Consider the following 13,400-nt stretch of genomic DNA (forward strand, 5'->3'; position numbering starts at 1 on the left):
CTGATATAATGAGCCTTTTGCGGTTTCACTTTTAATTCGTGTGTACTTAGACATGCATGGCTTAATCTTTGAGACAAGCATATAACTACTGGCAGGATCAACCAGAATAATGTTTTTATTCATATTTCATTCATATTTTTTGAATAGAAATTAGCAATATATATGTTGTTATAGATTTTATTTCTATCGAATACGGCCATTTTTATATAGCATTCGTATACGTTTGTTTTCCAATTTATACTTGTTTCGCCACTAATAATAACAAGTTTTTATTGATGTCAAAAAGAATCATATTCTTTATAAACACAATATTTATTTTTCATATATTTTCTTTATATATGCACATTTCATTCTAAAATATCATTTTTGTTCGACATACATAATATATTGTATCCACACATGTACAATTTTTGTTTAACCAATATAAGATATTGAGTTAATCATTTGTATTTTGACGATAAATTTAAAATTTATCTATATATATCCATATAAGTCTCTGGTAATATATAAAATAGAACCGAGTGTATATATATAATTATTACTACTATATTTATTTCTTAAATAATATATACTTATATATTATTTATATATATACTCTTTATTATATATTATATAATTTCTTAAATAACTCTCTTAATAGCTATTTTTTATTATCAACAATATAAGTTGATATTAATATTGAAAATGTATTCATAATTACATTTTTATATTTCTTTGGTAGACTTTTATGTACTATTATTATTTAATAATACACATATAATATAAATCATGTTAGCCTACCTCCTAAAATTAACGATAAAATTCGGAAACAATTTGTTATTCTATGTACAATAGAAACTTGGCCTTTGTTTCAACGTTATTATCTTTGGGCTTAAAATATTAACCGCGGAGCCAAGTCTCGTATTCAAATAAATGAATAAAGAAACAAATTTGACGGATAATATCTTCTCTACTGACATATGTCAATAGCAGACGGCCGGCCCATTGACCATCCTATAGTAGTTTTTGGACACGCTGTCTCCCATTCGGGTATATTCAATTTACTTTGCCACTCACCCATATAGTGTTCTCTTATATAATAAGACAACGCACTTTTATATTCATTATATGGATATATTGCCTTCCTCATATTTGCCACACCACCTATAGTAGTTTTTGGACACGCTGTCTCCCATTCGGGTATATTCAATTTACTTTGCCACTCACCCATATAGTGTTCTCTTATATAATAAGAAAACGCACTTTTATTTTCATTATATGGATATATTGCCTTCCTCATATTTGCCACACCACCTATAGTAGTTTTTGGACACGCTGTCTCCCATTCGGGTATATTCAATTTACTTTGCCACTCACCCGTATAGTGTTCTCTTATATAATAAGAAAACGCACTTTTATTTTCATTATATGGATATATTGCCTTCCTCATATTTGCCACACCACCTATAGTAGTTTTTGGACACGCTGTCTCCCATTCGGGTATATTCAATTCTCTTTGCCACTCACCCTTATAGTATTCTCTTATTTAATAAGAATACTAAAATACTTCTCATATTATAGATGTAATCTATTAACTTCTCAATATCCATACGGTTTATGTATGGTATTGACAAAATCCTATGCATTTGCATAAGATTTATTTTGCCACAATTTATAGTACTAGTGCCGCCCTCACTAGGTATAAATATCTCATTTCGCTAGTAGTGTATGGGCAAATTCTACTAGCTATTCTCATAAATATGTCACTTATATGCCATATCTATACAATTCATGCACTTTTATATGTATATTTGCTATATTATACATTATTATGCCTTATAGGTATTATACCTATAAGCCACATCCATACGATTGCTTAATATAAATATATGTATAATTTTTTATACATATTTTTTTTTTATTTATGTATGGTTTTTTATTCATATCCATATACTGTATTCACTTTTATATGGATATGATTGGCGTTTTATATAGTATTGACAAAATCATAAGTTTGACCAATACGAGGAGAGGTCCGCCAACGACCACCTCCCTATAGGTGTTTTTGGACACGCTGTCTCCCATTCGACTGCTTACTATACTAGGGGCTACCCGCTCCGTATGATATTCTCTCATATAACAAGAGAATGCAAGAAATATTCGTATTTTATGAATATAATCCATTTATTTTTCAATATCCATACGTTTTACTTAGTTTTTTGTACGGTATTGACAAAATCCTATGCATTTGCATAAGATTTATTTTGCCACAATTTATAGTACTAGTGCCGCCCTCACTAGGTATAAATATCTCATTTCGCTAGTAGTGTATGGGGAAATTCTACTAGCTATTCTCATAAATATGTCACTTATATGCCATATCTATACAATTCATGCACTTTTATATGTATATTTGCTATATTATACATTATTATGCCTTATAGGTATTATACCTATAAGCCACATCCATACGATTGCTTAATATAAATATATGTATAATTTTTTATACATATTTTTTTTTTATTTATGTATGGTTTTTTATTCATATCCATATACTGTATTCAATTTTATATGGATATGATTGGCGTTTTATATAGTATTGACAAAATCATAAGTTTGACCAATACGAGGAGAGGTCCGCCAACGACCACCTCCCTATAGGTGTTTTTGGACACGCTGTCTCCCATTCGACTGCTTACTATACTAGGGGCTACCCGCTCCGTATGATATTCTCTCATATAACAAGAGAATGCAAGAAATATTCGTATTTTATGAATATAATCCATTTATTTTTCAATATCCATACGTTTTACTTAGTTTTTTGTACGGTATTGACAAAATCCTATGCATTTGCATAAGATTTATTTTGCCACAATTTATAGTACTAGTGCCGCCCTCACTAGGTATAAATATCTCATTTCGCTAGTAGTGTATGGGCAAATTCTACTAGCTATTCTCATAAATATGTCACTTATATGCCATATCTATACAATTCATGCACTTTTATATGTATATTTGCTATATTATACATTATTATGCCTTATAGGTATTATACCTATAAGCCACATCCATACGATTGCTTAATATAAATATATGTATAATTTTTTATACATATTTTTTTTTATTTATGTATGGTTTTTTATTCATATCCATATACTGTATTCACTTTTATATGGATATGATTGGCGTTTTATATAGTATTGACAAAATCATAAGTTTGACCAATACGAGGAGAGGTCCGCCAACGACCACCTCCCTATAGGTGTTTTTGGACACGCTGTCTCCCATTCGACTGCTTACTATACTAGGGGCTACCCGCTCCGTATGATATTCTCTCATATAACAAGAGAATGCAAGAAATATTCGTATTTTATGAATATAATCCATTTATTTTTCAATATCCATACGTTTTACTTAGTTTTTTGTACGGTATTGACAAAATCCTATGCATTTGCATAAGATTTATTTTGCCACAATTTATAGTACTAGTGCCGCCCTCACTAGGTATAAATATCTCATTTCGCTAGTAGTGTATGGGCAAATTCTACTAGCTATTCTCATAAATATGTCACTTATATGCCATATCTATACAATTCATGCACTTTTATATGTATATTTGCTATATTATACATTATTATGCCTTATAGGTATTATACCTATAAGCCACATCCATACGATTGCTTAATATAAATATATGTATAATTTTTTATACATATTTTTTTTTTATTTATGTATGGTTTTTTATTCATATCCATATACTGTATTCAATTTTATATGGATATGATTGGCGTTTTATATAGTATTGACAAAATCATAAGTTTGACCAATACGAGGAGAGGTCCGCCAACGACCACCTCCCTATAGGTGTTTTTGGACACGCTGTCTCCCATTCGACTGCTTACTATACTAGGGGCTACCCGCTCCGTATGATATTCTCTCATATAACAAGAGAATGCAAGAAATATTCGTATTTTATGAATATAATCCATTTATTTTTCAATATCCATACGTTTTACTTAGTTTTTTGTACGGTATTGACAAAATCCTATGCATTTGCATAAGATTTATTTTGCCACAATTTATAGTACTAGTGCCGCCCTCACTAGGTATAAATATCTCATTTCGCTAGTAGTGTATGGGCAAATTCTACTAGCTATTCTCATAAATATGTCACTTATATGCCATATCTATACAATTCATGCACTTTTATATGTATATTTGCTATATTATACATTATTATGCCTTATAGGTATTATACCTATAAGCCACATCCATACGATTGCTTAATATAAATATATGTATAATTTTTTATACATATTTTTTTTTATTTATGTATGGTTTTTTATTCATATCCATATACTGTATTCACTTTTATATGGATATGATTGGCGTTTTATATAGTATTGACAAAATCATAAGTTTGACCAATACGAGGAGAGGTCCGCCAACGACCACCTCCCTATAGGTGTTTTTGGACACGCTGTCTCCCATTCGACTGCTTACTATACTAGGGGCTACCCGCTCCGTATGATATTCTCTCATATAACAAGAGAATGCAAGAAATATTCGTATTTTATGAATATAATCCATTTATTTTTCAATATCCATACGTTTTACTTAGTTTTTTGTACGGTATTGACAAAATCCTATGCATTTGCATAAGATTTATTTTGCCACAATTTATAGTACTAGTGCCGCCCTCACTAGGTATAAATATCTCATTTCGCTAGTAGTGTATGGGCAAATTCTACTAGCTATTCTCATAAATATGTCACTTATATGCCATATCTATACAATTCATGCACTTTTATATGTATATTTGCTATATTATACATTATTATGCCTTATAGGTATTATACCTATAAGCCACATCCATACGATTGCTTAATATAAATATATGTATAATTTTTTATACATATTTTTTTTTTATTTATGTATGGTTTTTTATTCATATCCATATACTGTATTCACTTTTATATGGATATGATTGGCGTTTTATATAGTATTGACAAAATCATAAGTTTGACCAATACGAGGAGAGGTCCGCCAACGACCACCTCCCTATAGGTGTTTTTGGACACGCTGTCTCCCATTCGACTGCTTACTATACTAGGGGCTACCCGCTCCGTATGATATTCTCTCATATAACAAGAGAATGCAAGAAATATTCGTATTTTATGAATATAATCCATTTATTTTTCAATATCCATACGTTTTACTTAGTTTTTTGTACGGTATTGACAAAATCCTATGCATTTGCATAAGATTTATTTTGCCACAATTTATAGTACTAGTGCCGCCCTCACTAGGTATAAATATCTCATTTCGCTAGTAGTGTATGGGGAAATTCTACTAGCTATTCTCATAAATATGTCACTTATATGCCATATCTATACAATTCATGCACTTTTATATGTATATTTGCTATATTATACATTATTATGCCTTATAGGTATTATACCTATAAGCCACATCCATACGATTGCTTAATATAAATATATGTATAATTTTTTATACATATTTTTTTTTTATTTATGTATGGTTTTTTATTCATATCCATATACTGTATTCAATTTTATATGGATATGATTGGCGTTTTATATAGTATTGACAAAATCATAAGTTTGACCAATACGAGGAGAGGTCCGCCAACGACCACCTCCCTATAGGTGTTTTTGGACACGCTGTCTCCCATTCGACTGCTTACTATACTAGGGGCTACCCGCTCCGTATGATATTCTCTCATATAACAAGAGAATGCAAGAAATATTCGTATTTTATGAATATAATCCATTTATTTTTCAATATCCATACGTTTTACTTAGTTTTTTGTACGGTATTGACAAAATCCTATGCATTTGCATAAGATTTATTTTGCCACAATTTATAGTACTAGTGCCGCCCTCACTAGGTATAAATATCTCATTTCGCTAGTAGTGTATGGGCAAATTCTACTAGCTATTCTCATAAATATGTCACTTATATGCCATATCTATACAATTCATGCACTTTTATATGTATATTTGCTATATTATACATTATTATGCCTTATAGGTATTATACCTATAAGCCACATCCATACGATTGCTTAATATAAATATATGTATAATTTTTTATACATATTTTTTTTTATTTATGTATGGTTTTTTATTCATATCCATATACTGTATTCACTTTTATATGGATATGATTGGCGTTTTATATAGTATTGACAAAATCATAAGTTTGACCAATACGAGGAGAGGTCCGCCAACGACCACCTCCCTATAGGTGTTTTTGGACACGCTGTCTCCCATTCGACTGCTTACTATACTAGGGGCTACCCGCTCCGTATGATATTCTCTCATATAACAAGAGAATGCAAGAAATATTCGTATTTTATGAATATAATCCATTTATTTTTCAATATCCATACGTTTTACTTAGTTTTTTGTACGGTATTGACAAAATCCTATGCATTTGCATAAGATTTATTTTGCCACAATTTATAGTACTAGTGCCGCCCTCACTAGGTATAAATATCTCATTTCGCTAGTAGTGTATGGGCAAATTCTACTAGCTATTCTCATAAATATGTCACTTATATGCCATATCTATACAATTCATGCACTTTTATATGTATATTTGCTATATTATACATTATTATGCCTTATAGGTATTATACCTATAAGCCACATCCATACGATTGCTTAATATAAATATATGTATAATTTTTTATACATATTTTTTTTTATTTATGTATGGTTTTTTATTCATATCCATATACTGTATTCACTTTTATATGGATATGATTGGCGTTTTATATAGTATTGACAAAATCATAAGTTTGACCAATACGAGGAGAGGTCCGCCAACGACCACCTCCCTATAGGTGTTTTTGGACACGCTGTCTCCCATTCGACTGCTTACTATACTAGGGGCTGCCCGCTCCGTATGATATTCTCTCGTATAACAAGAGAATGCAAGAAATATTCGTATTTTATGAATATAATCCATTTATTTTTCAATATCCATACGTTTTACTTAGTTTTTTGTACGGTATTGACAAAATCCTATGCATTTGCATAAGATTTATTTTGCCACAATTTATAGTACTAGTGCCGCCCTCACTAGGTATAAATATCTCATTTCGCTAGTAGTGTATGGGCAAATTCTACTAGCTATTCTCATAAATGCCTTCTTTATGCCATATCTATACAATTTATGCACTTTTATATGTATATTTGCTAATATTATACATTATTATGCCTTATAGGTATTATACCTATAAGCCATATACATACGATTTCATTTTTTTATTTATATATGGTTTTGTATTTATAACCATATACCGTATTTACTTTTATAAGGATATGATTGGCGTTTTATATAGTATTGACAAAATTATAAGTTTGACAAACACTTTTTTAAGTCTTTTAGTTAAAATTGTCATTTTTAATTGACTATCTAAACACTAGATATATTTGCACATGGAGCAAAGAGTATAAAAATTGGTCGCGTCACTAATAATATCGCGATACATTTTTACTACCATCAAAATACCACATACGTTTATATGTCCTCTTTATTTAATTTGGTTTCTAAACCTCAGGAATAGTTTTAATTATATGTGCGCTCTAAGTTGAATGAATTTCTTGAATCTCTTTACTTGAATTTCTAAGACTTAAAAATATTTATAAATAGATGTCCTATTGCATAATATTTTTTTATCGCTTCACTTATAAAATAACGATCCTGCCTTTCTACCTTTGAATAAACATTCATATAAACATGGAGAAAAAAACGTTCGCGTCACTAACAGTATGTGACGATAAAATTTTGCTAACATTAAAAGGAACATATTTTTATATGTCAACTCTTAGTTGAATTGGTCTATTGCTTAAGATTCTAGACCTTAGGAATATTTTTATATTATATGTTTGCCAATCTTCGCGTCACTAAAAAGATGACGATTCATATTGTTATTATTAGATGGTCGAGTTGTACTTATATTGATATGTTAATCAAATTGGTCTCTTACTTGAAAATCTAGACCTTAGGAATATTTTTATATTATATGTTTGCCAATCTTCGCGTCACTAATAAGATGACGATTCATATTGTTATTATTAGATGGTCGAGTTGTACTTATATTGATATGTTAATCAAATTGGTCTCTTACTTGAAAATCTAGACCTTAGGAATATTTTTATATTATATGTTTGCCAATCTTCGCGTCACTAATAAGATGACGATTCATATTGTTATTATTAGATGGTCGAGTTGTACTTATATTGATATGTTAATCAAATTGGTCTCTTACTTGAAAATCTAGACCTTAGGAATATTTTTATATTATATGTTTGCCAATCTTCGCGTCACTAATAAGATGACGATTCATATTGTTATTATTAGATGGTCGAGTTGTACTTATATTGATATGTTAATCAAATTGGTCTCTTACTTGAAAATCTAGACCTTAGGAATATTTTTATATTATATGTTTGCCAATCTTCGCGTCACTAATAAGATGACGATTCATATTATTATTAGATGGTCGAGTTGTACTTATATTGATATGTTAATCAAATTGGTCTCTTACTTGAAAATCTAGACCTTAGGAATATTTTTATATTATATGTTTGCCAATCTTCGCGTCACTAATAAGATGACGATTCATATTGTTATTATTAGATGGTCGAGTTGTACTTATATTGATATGTTAATCAAATTGGTCTCTTACTTGAAAATCTAGACCTTAGGAATGTAATATATAAAGGATTAAAAATTCGCCACAAAGCCAAGCAAACAATCAATGCATACAAATAGATTGTTGGTTGAACTTTATATAAGAAGTTCAACACAACAAATAAATTATGCAATTTTATTATCGAATCATCAAGCAAAGGATAAGCTTCAGTGGATCGCAGTATGGCAGCTGCTCAACCACTTACAACACCTTGCCTGTTACAAAAGTCGTTTACAATTGATTCTAGGCTTTGTCATTGTATTAAATAATGCTTTTATATGTAACTAGCGCGGCATCAGGTGATCAAAGATCCTCCCAATTTACTATGTTACAAATTACATTGGCATCACATCCATTGTCGTTTAAAAAGTAAATTATAAACTTTAAATGGTTTAGAAGCCATACAATGCAAATTGCCCCTTATTTATCATTGCAGTCCAGCACGGATACGACCTTAGAGGCGTTCAGGCATAATCCAACGGACGTAGCGTCATACCACTGTTCGCTCGAACAAGTATTGTGCCATTGGTCCGTACCTGCGGTTCCTCTCGTACTACGCAGGAATGCTGTCGCAACAACGTTTTGTCATTAGTAGGGTAAAACTAACCTGTCTCACGACGGTCTAAACCCAGCTCACGTTCCCTTGCATGGGTGAACAATCCAACGCTTGGTGAATTTTGCTTCACAATGATAGGAAGAGCCGACATCGAAGGATCAAAAAGCGACGTCGCTATGAACGCTTGGCCGCCACAAGCCAGTTATCCCTATGGTAACTTTTCTGACACCTCTTGTTAAAAACTCTTTAAACCAAAAGGATCGATAGGCCGAGCTTTTGCTGTCCCTGTGTGTACTGAACACCGAGATCAAGTCAGCATTTGCCCTTTTGCTCTATGTGTGGTTTCTGTCCGCACTGAGCTGGCCTTGGGACACCTCCGTTATTATTTGAGAGATGTACCGCCCCAGTCAAACTCCCTACCTGGCAATGTCCTTGAATTGGATCATACCTGAGTAATTGGAGTTATACCAAATTTTCAAATCAAAAATACATAAATGCACCGTTTTATTAAAGAATTTGTTTGCGATTATATAACAAACTCGTGATACTTTGATCAAGAAGCTTGCATCAAAACCCAATACCATAAGATATAATAAATATATCCGTATAATGGCTAGGAAATGATACACGTTCCATTTAATCAAGTAAGTAAGGAAACAATAAGAGTAGTGGTATTTCATTGGCGATACCAAACCGAGGTCTAATATCTCCCACTTATTCTACACCTCTTATGTCTCCTTACACTGCCAGATTAGAGTCAAGCTCAAAAGGGTCTTCTTTCCCCGCTAATTATTCCAAGCCCGTTCCCTTGGCTGTGGTTTCGCTAGATAGTAGATAGGGACAGTAGGAATCTCGTTAATCCATTCATGCGCGTCACTAATTAGATGACGAGGCATTTGGCTACCTTAAGAGAGTCATAGTTACTCCCGCCGTTGACCCGCGCTTACTTGAATTTCTTCACTTTGACATTCAGAGCACTGGGCAGAAATCACATTGTGTCAACACCCGCTAGGGCCATCACAATGCTTTGTTTTAATTAGACAGTCGGATTCCCCAAGTCCGTGCCAGTTCTGAATTGATTGTTAATTGATAATCGTTATAATTAATAAGAACTAATTGGTTTAACCCAATTAGTATTCTTAAAAATTTTAGCAAGAAAGTTCCACAATTGGCTACGTAACTAAACTATCCGGGGAACAAGTAACTAACATAAATGCTAGAAACTCTATTTACCCAGAACGAGCACATAAACCATGTTATTGTTTCCCAATCAAGCCCGACTATCTCAATCTTCAGAGCCAATCCTTATCCCGAAGTTACGGATCTAATTTGCCGACTTCCCTTACCTACATTATTCTATCGACTAGAGACTCTTCACCTTGGAGACCAGCTGCGGATATTGGTACGGCCTGTTGAGAAGTTTGCGTGTCCCCACCATAAATTTTCAAGGTCCGAGGAGAAAATATCGACACAACAGTATATGTCATGCTCTTCTAGCCCATCTACCATATCTCTCTGCGAAAGACTTCCATGGTAGTACGGCTATAAAACAGAAAAGAAAACTCTTCCGATATCTCTCGACGGCTTCTTTATGGTCGTTCCTGTTGCCAGGATGAGCACGAGGCCCATATTTAATAACAAACGGATACTCAACAGGTTACGGAATTGGAACCGTATTCCCTTTCGTTCAAAATTATTCAAGTATATTAATTTAGCTAGATTTTATATAATATATATATTTGTTTGGCATTTGTATTTTACTTGAAAATTTTCGGCTTTCGCCTTGAACTTAGGACCGACTAACTCGTGATCAACCACTGTTCACACGAAACCCTTCTCCACTTCAGTCCTCCAAGGTCTCATTCGATTATTTGCTACTACCACCAAGATCTGTACCAATGGCAGCTCCATGCAGGCTTACGCCAAACACTTCTACGCATACCATTGTACCTTCCTACTCACTAAAGTTTCAAAATTTATATTACAAGTAATATAAATCATCTACTTTAGCGGTAATGTATAGGTATACAACTTAAGCGCCATCCATTTTAAGGGCTAGTTGCTTCGGCAGGTGAGTTGTTACACACTCCTTAGCGGATTTCGACTTCCATGATCACCGTCCTGCTGTTTTAAGCAACCAACGCCTTTCATGGTATCTGCATGAGTTGTTAATTTGGGCACCGTAACATTACGTTTGGTTCATCCCACAGCGCCAGTTCTGCTTACCAAAAGTGGCCCACTGGGCACATTATATCATAACCTTGAACTTCATATCAAGAAAGTTAAGGTTCTTACCCATTTAAAGTTTGAGAATAGGTTAAGATCGTTTCGACCCTAAGGCCTCTAATCATTCGCTTTACCAGATAAGATTATTTTATATAATATTAAAATGCACCAGCTATCCTGAGGGAAACTTCGGAAGGAACCAGCTACTAGATGGTTCGATTGGTCTTTCGCCCCTATACTCAATTCTGACAATCGATTTGCACGTCAGAACTGTTTCGGTCTTCCATCAGGGTTTCCCCTGACTTCAACCTGATCAAGTATAGTTCACCATCTTTCGGGTCACAGCATATATGCTCAAGGTACGTTCCAGTTAGAGGCATAAATAATATAAATATCATTATACATAACTATATAGAACGCCCCGGGATTGTGTTAATTAGCTATAAATAGTTAAAAAACTAATCCCATTATTAGTCAAGTTAATTACGCTATTAGGTTTATATCCCAATAACTTGCACATATGTTAGACTCCTTGGTCCGTGTTTCAAGACGGGTCCCGAAGGTATCCTGAATCTTTCGCATTGTTAATCCTACAAGTGCATATAATAAACACAAAAATCAATGATAATTGTGCCATTATATAATTCCGAAAAATTAACGCACTGTATTCATATAAATCTATCAGCACTTTATCAAATTAATAACATTTATTCTGTGTTAAAATGCAAGCAAATTAATTTGAATAAACTATAAGTTATATTTTATGATAAATTTGGTATGCTAATAGATTACAATGTCCTTATATGGAAAAAATGCACACTATTATCATAATATTGTTTAAATATTACAATTCTAATGATGAATTTTCCATAACGGATATTCAGGTTCATCGGGCTTAACCTCTAAGCAGTTTCACGTACTGTTTAACTCTCTATTCAGAGTTCTTTTCAACTTTCCCTCACGGTACTTGTTTACTATCGGTCTCATGGTTATATTTAGTTTTAGATGGAGTTTACCACCCACTTAGTGCTGCACTATCAAGCAACACGACTCTTTGGAAACATCATCTAGTAATCATTAACGTTATACGGGCCTGGCACCCTCTATGGGTAAATGGCCTCATTTAAGAAGGACTTAAATCGTTAATTTCTCATACTAGAATATTGACGCTCCATACACTGCATCTCACATTTGCCATATAGACAAAGTGACTTAGTGCTGAACTGATTTCTTTTCGCTCGCCGCTACTAAGAAAATCCTTGTTAGTTTCTTTTCCTCCCCTAATTAATATGCTTAAATTCAGGGGGTAGTCCCATATGAGTTGAGGTTGTGTATAACTTTTATATGCAATTAATTCTTTATATATAATGATAAAACATTTTATTAAATTCGTTATATTAATAATATCTGTATATAAATGGCATTTGTTTGATTTAACGAATCAACGAAGAACAATAATATTGTCAACGGTTTTCTATTTTCTAATCATTAATAAGAGACAATTCTAGATAAATTTTTATGCTAGACATTTCTCAGTATCATTTGATTGAAAAAGAAAATATTTCTCTTCGTTTTTCACATTCAAATTATTTACTAATGTGAGATAATGTTTTTCATATATTTTTTAATATTATGAATAAAATAATTAAATTATTATTATCCAATAATATACCATATGCTTATAAAATTTCATTATAAAATTTGTATAAGCAACTTAATTAGCATAGTCTTACAACCCTCAACCATATGTAGTCCAAGCAGCACTATAAAATTAATTAAAGTACATAACAGCATGGACTGCGATATGCGTTCAAAATGTCGATGTTCATGTGTCCTGCAGTTCACACGATGACGCACAGTTTGCTGCGTTCTTCATCGACCCATGAGCCGAGTGATCCACCGCTTAGAGTT

General features: G+C 32.4%; 3 non-coding genes across 3 annotated transcripts in view; all 3 read right to left on the reverse strand.

The window, feature by feature from the left end:
• Positions 1–108, reverse strand: part of LOC127012240 (small subunit ribosomal RNA) — a 1,995-nt gene extending 1,887 nt beyond the window's left edge. The window contains exon 1 of the ribosomal RNA XR_007765753.1: positions 1–108. This exon is cut by the window's left edge and continues 1,887 nt beyond it. This is a non-coding gene — a ribosomal RNA (small subunit ribosomal RNA).
• Positions 109–8,848: 8,740 nt separating this feature from the next.
• LOC127012250 (large subunit ribosomal RNA) lies at positions 8,849–12,819 on the reverse strand. The gene has a single exon (XR_007765763.1). It is a non-coding gene; the product is annotated as a large subunit ribosomal RNA (ribosomal RNA).
• A 402-nt stretch (positions 12,820–13,221) lies between these two features.
• LOC127012245 (5.8S ribosomal RNA) lies at positions 13,222–13,400 on the reverse strand. The gene has a single exon (XR_007765758.1). It is a non-coding gene; the product is annotated as a 5.8S ribosomal RNA (ribosomal RNA).

The sequence above is a fragment of the Drosophila biarmipes genome, unplaced genomic scaffold, assembly GCF_025231255.1.
Source record: "Drosophila biarmipes strain raj3 unplaced genomic scaffold, RU_DBia_V1.1 ptg000036l, whole genome shotgun sequence".
Lineage (NCBI taxonomy): Eukaryota > Metazoa > Arthropoda > Insecta > Diptera > Drosophilidae > Drosophila > Drosophila biarmipes.